The following is an 8,466-nucleotide window of genomic DNA, read 5'->3' as shown; positions in this document are numbered from 1 at the left end:
GGGTCGTGGCGGGCCGGCCGGTGCGGCCTGGCAGGCCGTCTGCTGGGGCGGTGGGGGCGCTGTGGGGCCAGCCGTTTGCTGCGCTCCAGCCTGACACCTCCCCCTCCCTCAAATAGTGTGGTTTTGGGGCCCCTCACTACAAAGAAGACACCGAGGTGCTGCGGTGTGTCCAGAGAAGGGCAGCGAAGCTGGTGAGGGGTCTAGAGAACAAGTCCTGAGAGGAGCGGCTGAGGGAACTGGGGTGGTTTAGCCTGCGGAAAAGGAGGCTGAGGGGAGACCTTATCGCTCTCTACAACTGCCTGAAAGGAAGCTGTAGCGAGGTGGGGGTTGGTCTCGTCTCCCAAGTAATAGGCGATAGAACAAGAGGAAAAGGCCTCAAGTTGCACCAGGGGAGGTTTAGACTGGATATTAGGAAAAATTTCTTCACTCAAAGGGTTGTCAAGCGTTGGAACAGGCTGCCCAGGGAAGTGGCGGAGGCACCATCCCTGGGGGTGTTGAAGAGACAGGCAGACGTGGTGCTGAGGGACATGGTTTAGTGGTGGACTTGGCGGCGCTAAGTTGACGGTTGGACTTGATGATCTTAAAGCTGCCTTCCAACCTAGACGATTCTATGACTCCTGCTGTCCTTTACAGTAATGAGACAGCAGCAAGTCTGTCCCTGACGCAGAGCTACTGCGACTGAAAGTGATGGACGTATCTCATGGTAAGAAGGGAAGTATGGCGTTGCCATAAAAGCCGCAGCGCTGGCAGTGCCCCACATTCGCTGTCACTGCTGGGGGCGCACGGCTTCCTACGGATGGAATGGGCTGAGTGTAATCCTCTATATATTCCTGTATATATATGTTATGTATTTAATTTTATTCTATTAAATCTGTTTATATTCCAACCCTTGTATTTCCTTTGTTTTTTCTGATTCCCCTTCCTGGGTGGAATAATTGTCTAAATGACAGTAAATTGCTGTGGGTTCTTCAGACTGTAACACCTACACTGACAAGCAAATGTAGATTGCAGTAATTGAGAGAGCAACTACCCTAATGTTGGCGCTCTGGCCTGCAAACTGATAGCTGAGCCATTCCTAAGGGTTGGATCAGGTATCTAATAATAGCCATTGGGAGACCTCCTCTTCATCCTGTTAATACATGCTTCCGACCACTCGGGGCTTCTGCCTGCGCAAGTAAGAAATGATCCTTGGATCATTGCTCCCTATGGAGCGACTGTCATGTGGTTCAAGGACAGTGCTTTCAGCAGCCTGCCGTTGCTCATATGGCGACTTTAGATACAGTGCTCATCTCAGTGTAATGTAAAAAAAAAAGAGAGCGTATGGAAACCTTGTGCACTGAGAAAGAAGTTGCTTAGTGCAGTCAGCTTCAGCACTCCAGAGAGCGTTTGTATCTTAGTTGTCATTCCCCTCTCCCCCTCCCTGGGACCACCATAATGGCAGATTGTAGAGAAGTCCCTCCACCCTGTAGTCCTCTTCTGGGCTAAGATGCCTTCATTTATGCTGTCAGATAATTTATTCTGTCATAGAAGAGGAGTAATTTTGTTCCGGTGTGAAGGTAAGATTAAAGGAAGGCGAGGAGGTTGTGCCACCCTTGCGTTCTTACTGTCCCTTCTACAGGATTGCTCCTTTTCGCAGCCAGAACGTACGATGCGTTTGGCTGAGGAGAGGGAGCACAAGCAAGCATATCTCTGTAGCCTAACGCTTAAAGAAGTGGAGAAATCCTGTTTCCAGTGGGGGTTGCTCTGGTTTGGGCTTTGGCTGGCACGCTAAAAGGAGAGTTTTAACAGCTGTTTGGCAGGGTCTGCCAACAGCTCATCTAACTGAGTTTGATCTCGGTTATGCCGAGGGGGCCAAAGTGAGTTATAATTAGATCTGAGCTCTTCAACAGCTCAAAACATCTTTTATTTCAACAACTAAAACTCTTTAAATGGCAGAATCTATACGCCATCTAGTGGCCGAAGGCATTTTTAGTCATTAGATTTTTATACTCCGCTAATTTTACACTGATGCTCCCAACACCTTGCCCGTGAATTTGCCTCTCAGCACTGTCCACAGCCACCCCAGCGTCTGTTTTGTTAGCCGTGAGACAGGAGGATCTGCCTTCACGGGGGTGCTCTGGAACACAGCTGGCCCCTGAAAGAACAGACTTGAAGTAAACACCTTATAAGAGTTTAAATATTGTCCCAAATGTGGACAATATGTAAAGATTTTGCTCAGGGTTTCTGGGTACAGAAAATAAAGTATTCTTTCCTTAAAGAGTAAAGTACGCTTCAGTTAAAAAAAGTGCACAGTTTTACTAGGGGTCAAAATAAAATCCTGAGTGTAGCTAATGAAACTCCTCATTTGCTTAAGGTTTCTTAGTGGTACTCATTATTTGTCCGCTCTGCTTGCAGCAGCTTGCCTTAGCTTGAGCTAGTAACAGCGTATGTGGGAGTTTTAACTGTCCTTTTTGAACTTCCCTGTGACTCCAGTCATGAGACTTCCTGATCGGCCGTACCACGTCAATAAGAAATTGGTGATTTGACGCGAGGTGATTTCACCCATCCCACCCACTCCGCCTTTCTCCAGTAAAGCTGTCCCTCCAGAGCAGGAGTTTTGGGGGGAAGGTGGCTTCCCATCGAGAGGACAGCTGTCACTTACCTCTGCTCTGCGCTTGGCAGCCAGACGCCACTGCCCTTCGGAATTGTGTGAGATGGAGATGGAATGGTCAGCCGAGGTATATAAGCAGACATGTGCAAATGTCATCGTTTCAACCAGAATTCCAAAGCTGCGTAGAGATTGCTTAAATCTCTAAATTGTGTACATGCTAAAATTCCAGTTTGTGAAAATTGATTTTTTTTCATGGGACTGTATACTCAGTGACTAACATTTTCCAAGGAGAGTGGTCTGTGATTCAAAATGTCACATCTGGTCACACCTAGAGGAGGAAAATAGGAATGGCTAAAATGCACCAGATCCAAAAAATCTAACTTCAGATTTCAGTCCCACCACAGGGACTTGCCCCAGGGTCTCACGTAGTGGGTAAATGCCCTGAGGACAGGGCAGCTGCCAGTTAGGGCAGACTGACCTCTGTCTCCTCAGAGAACTGCTCCAAGGCCTGACTGGATGGGGCTTTGAGCAACCTGGTCTAGTGGGAGGTGTCCCTGCCCATGACAGGGGGGTTGGAACTCGATGATCTTCAAGGTCCCTTCCGACCTAAACCATTCTATGATTCTATGATTCCATGGACGCTGCCAGCTGGACCAGAAGTCCCAAGGTCCTGCAGAACAGCAGGCAGAACATGCACCGTTGTCAAATCCAGGGAAGGCTGAGAGATACCTGTCCTACAGTGCGCAACAGTTAATTGCTAGCCACATGTTTCAGCTTCATGAAGAACATGTTCATGTTCATGAAGAACAGCTTCATGTTCACAGAACATTCATGTGTGCTGGGTGTGCTACTCATCCCTTAACGGTAAGCTCAAAACTCTCCGTTCTCCAGCCCAATGGCCTTCAGCAGACGTCATTTAGTCCACCTGGCAGTAGCTCACCAGGAGGACAAGCTATGTTTCTATCAGGTGTAGCCTTAGCAGCGTGAAATGACATTAGGTATGAAGAGATTTGTGTAAACAACTGCTTTAAGTTTGTGGCCTGCTGAATTTTGGGTACCTAAACCCATGCAAAACTGATGCAGTGTTGTTTTGGTATGACAATTATAACTGTTCCAGCTTGGCTGGAGCAAAAATCCAGCGAGCCTGCTCTCCTGCCCGCTGTGGGAAGGGGAAGCTTAAGGGAAGACTACAAGAACAAGGGGAGGAGAGAGCCTGTTTTTACACCCTCACGGCTGCTGCTGATCCGCAGTGAGGGATTTCACCAACAGAAACTGCATCAAAACCGTTCTGTTGAAAGTCTGCCTTTGTATAGGAATAAATATTCCTGATACACTTCACCTGTAAATGAAAAATTATCTTAAAACTTATTTTAAAGTTGATTTAAAGTGCTCCACCAGCAGCTGAAAAGTAGAAAAATCTATTTCTTTCTAAAGCACGATTTGAACTTAAAGTATATCGCAGCATTATAGAGTTCTTTTTTTGGAACGATTCTTATTTTGCGGTGCCTACATAAGAGCAGCTTACAAATACACTTAATAGCTTGAAGGACTTTTAGATCAATTCATGCAGCTCTTACACAGAAATTCTCACTGCGGCTAAGTCAGAAGTACACTGAACTAGGTCACTCTTGCTTTTTAAGCATTAAAAAACCCCCCAAACTTGTATGACATTGAGCTCCAAAGAGAAGTGAAAGGTCAATAAACAGTAGGAAAGTTATTGGTACTTAGTCCAGCTTTCTTTGTAGGGACCATTCACACCAATATTTGAATAGGAATCATGCGTCTTCTGTTACGGGTTCTTCTCCCTGTGAAAGTCCTTTTCTTAGCGCAACAAGTGCACAGGAGTTATTCTAAAGTAAAAAAAAGAAAAAATCATCAGTATAAACCTGTTGTTCAACTCTACAGCAAGGTGAAGCATCCAAATTGCTGTCCCGTAACTGATTCCTCCGCAGCTCTGATCCGCAGTGACTGAGATATTCTGTTTACACTGTGGTTTTCGACCTTAGGATATTTTACGCCACTTTGTTGCCCTGAGGTTGCCCTTTTTTTTCAGCGGAGAAAGCCAGTTCTGAATAAAATGTGCTAGGTTATGGTGTTTTCCAAATATGAGCCAGAACAGCGCACCAGTGCTTTCCAAACTTTTGAGAGATGTTTTCAATGCTACAAGAAAAAGGTCAGTTAATATAGAACCATAGAATGATTTAGGTTGGAAGGGCCCTTAAAGAACATCGAATTCCAACCTCCCTACCATAGGCAGGGACACCTCCCTCTAGACCAGGTTGCTCAGAGCCCCATCCAGCCTGGCCTTGAACACCTCCAGGGATGGGGCATCCACAGCTTCTCTGGGCAACCTGTTCCAGTGCCTCACCACCCTCAGAGTGAAAAATGTCTTCCTGACATCTAGTTTAAATCTCCCTTCTTCCAGTTTAAAGCCATCCCCCCTCGTCCTATCACTACATGCCCTTGTAAAAAGTCCCTCCCCAGCTCTCCTGTACCTTTAGGTACTGGAAGGCCGCTACAAGGTCTCCCTGGAGGCTTCTCTTCTCCAGGCTGAACAACCCCACCTCTTTCAGCCTGCCCTCATAGGAGAGGTGCTCCAGCCCTCTGGTCATTTTTGTGACCCTTCTCTGGACGCACTCCAACAGGTCCATGTCCTTCTTACGTTGAGGGCTCCCAAGCTGGACGCAGTACTCCAGATGGGGTCTCACCAGGACAGAGTAGAGGGGCAGAATCCCCTCCCTCGCCCTGCTGGCCACACTTCTTTTGATGCAGCCCAGGATGCTGTTGGCTTTCTGGGCTGTGAGCACACATTGCCGGCTCAAGCTGAGTTTCTCATCAACCAACACCACCAAGTCCTTCTCCTCAGGGCTGCTCTCCATCCATTCTCTGCCCAGCCTGTGTTTGTGCATGGGATTCTTCCCAGTTGCTCTCCCATTTGCCCCCAGCTAGGGGCATGGCAAAGGGGTGCAGCCGCCTGGTTAGCACCGCGGTGGGTGGGAAGCCCCACGAACCAAAGTGCTCCTCACTCTGGCAAATACAGGCATGTGGCCAAAGCAAGTTGGAGGCACAGTAGTTCTTTGCAAATTCTCTATAAAGAGAAGGAGGATGATACAATTCCTTGGAGGTCCTCAGCTGGGAAACGGTAGGCTACAAGGCCAGACCTTTTTAATTAGGGATGGGTTAAAAAATGACGGCTCATGCGGTAACTCCCATGCAGGGCGATCTCAGGAGAATCTTGTGGATTTAAGTCACTTCTATATGGGCTATCATATGAAGAGTGGTTGAAGGAGCTGGGACTGTTTAGTTGGAGGAGGAGGAGGCTGAGGTGAGACCTCATCACTCTCTACAACTATTTGAAAGGACACTGTAGAGAGGTTGGTGCTGGTCTCTTCCCACAGGTAATTAATGAGAGAACGAGAGGGAATGGCTTCAAGCTCCAACAGGGTAGATTTAGACTGAACATTAGGAAAGAATCTTTCACAGAAAGAGTGGTTGGGCATTGGAATAGGCTGCCCAGGGAGGTGGTTGAGTCACCATCCCTGGATGTGTTTAAGAGGTGTTTAGATGTGGTGTTGGGGGATATGGTGTAGGGGAGAACTTTGTAGAGTCGGGTAGATGGTTGGACTCAATGATCCCAAGGCTCTCTTCCAACCTAGACAATTCTATGACCCTATATGTAGGGATGAAGGTGTTGGTTAGATCATTACATTTCACCCAGCACAGCCTATATCTGGATGTTCCTTTCTGACATATTTGGAGACTAGCAAATCCAGTGGAATTTATTTATAGCAACAGAATAAATTAAAAATACTTCTTGCTATATAAGCATTTGAAAAAGCCTTCCTTTTTCTTCTTTTGCAAGGACAAGTACTTTTAACACGCTATTCGGATGTGTTCAGTGAATGAATGTACAAGAGCCTAAGTTCACAGTTATTTTTATTTAGCAGATGTAGGAGTTTCTGGGGAAGGGGGATTCTGAAAATAGTCACAAGTCTCTGGACTTGCTCAGAGTTTCAAGAACAGTTATTTCTGTCTTCCCTTGGAAACATATTTTAACTTGTCAGTCCCAAGAAAATGCAAACCGTTCGATATCTAAAAACTATGTCTACTGGGTTTTAAGTTAAGAAAAAAATTAGGAAAATGGTGTAAGTCTAAGACTGTCTCATGTTGCTTGTTATTCTCTGAAGGGATCAAAAAGTTTCCAAGTGTGTCCTTTTGGTCCTGGTGGTTTACTGCCAGGCAGTTTAAAAATGCTCTTCATGTTTCTGCGGAGATCCTGTACCTCTGACTTCTGAGTTCCTCCGGGGGCTTTGTCCTTCTGTGCGAGGCCTCGTGTCCTCCGTTTTTGCAGGGAAAAGTCCTGTGGTTTTGCGAGGAGAAGTTCTGCCGCTGCAAGACCTGACTCTGCAAGTCTAAGAAGAGTGTGACCTCCCATTAACATATTCCTGTATCATAAAATACAGATGGCAGAAATCTTGCAGCAACAAAGGACAGCCTTTTAGGAGACCTGTATGCCAGGTTCTCAAAGCAGGCTGAAAAAGCAAGTATTAACATACCCCGTTGAAATCACAAGGCCAAATGTCTCACCTATCTTTGCATTGAAATAAAGTTTTGACACAGCTGCTTTTACTGCCGGTTCCTGGAATGTGACCTTCGCGTTCACTTCACTTCACTTTGTCTTGTCCAAATCACAAAATTAAAAGCTTTAAGGAAATTAAAAGAAAGAAAAAAGTTTTTCCAGTTCTGGCCTGTGCTCAGATTTTATTCTCATTGTGTGCCTGGTGAGAGGTTGGGTCTTTAACGTTCAGATCAGTGTACGTTTTAGGTTCTCTGGATGAGAATAACAGACCTCATCCACCTGCCATAACATCCCCTGCTGTGAGAATCCCCTGCCAAACGCCGGCAGAGAAAAACTGGACCTTTCATGCTAAAGGCAGCAACTGCAGCTTTAGGAGTCATCGTTTAACGGGAGCACCCGCTTGACATCCCTGCTCATAGGGACCGGAACGGCTGCGGGATTGCGTCTTTGGTGCTTGGAACACCACTTGGCCGCTTGGGTCTGTACAGAAACGGGATGTCGTGCAGCTCTTGGATGGCAGCACCTGAAATAATGAGCTCTGTGGCCTATCGAGGGCCTTGAGGTGATAATTGACTCGCTTGCGCTCTCCGCACATCCCAAACCTGTATCAATGCTGCCTCCGCATCCCCGCTCCAGTGCCGGCCGTGCCTGCTGCCTCCTTGGGCTGACTCACCCCGGGGAGGGGGTGGAGATCAGAAAACCTCATGGGGACCATCTCGTCAGCGGGGGCGCAGACAGCGCCGGTGGCCGGCAAAGCTCTTCTGAAGCGTTTTGATCCACCCGGCGTGTGTTAAAACCGAAAGCCGCATCCCGGCTTTCTCTCTCCCTGCAACCGTACACGCTGTGCTCAAGGGCTTTCCGCGCGTCCCGAAGCAGCGCTGCAGAAAGGTTCATCAAATGTCACGGAGCTTCTATATTTACCTGCCTGCATCGTGGCCTCCCATAAATCATTCCCGGGCAGCAAACAAATCCACTTGTACTTTGGACTGCGCTCTGCCAACCGTTTACCCACATGTGTGAGCTCCAGGTTGAAGCCCTCGAGCCCCAGGACGTTGTTCCATGCGAGGATATATTGTGTATTATTTTATTTTCTGGCGGCAGGTTTTTCTTCAAATAGTACGATATCAGAGTGTGGTTTCGTTGCTTATTTCTGCAAGAATAAGCTTGCCTCCTTCTTCCCCCCGGCTCTCGTTTGTCATCAAAGGTATAGTCCTACCCCTGTTTTAATTAAAACGTTGAATAAAAAATCCCACCTGTGAACAAAACTGGGAACTGTCCCCAGTTCTGTCCCTTTTGG

This window comes from Charadrius vociferus, unplaced genomic scaffold (genome assembly GCF_000708025.1).
Source record: "Charadrius vociferus isolate BGI_N301 unplaced genomic scaffold, ASM70802v2 scaffold199, whole genome shotgun sequence".
In the NCBI taxonomy this organism is placed as follows: Eukaryota; Metazoa; Chordata; class Aves; order Charadriiformes; family Charadriidae; genus Charadrius; species Charadrius vociferus.
The sequence above is the reverse complement of the archived record's forward strand: the minus strand, read 5'-3'. Positions refer to the sequence as shown.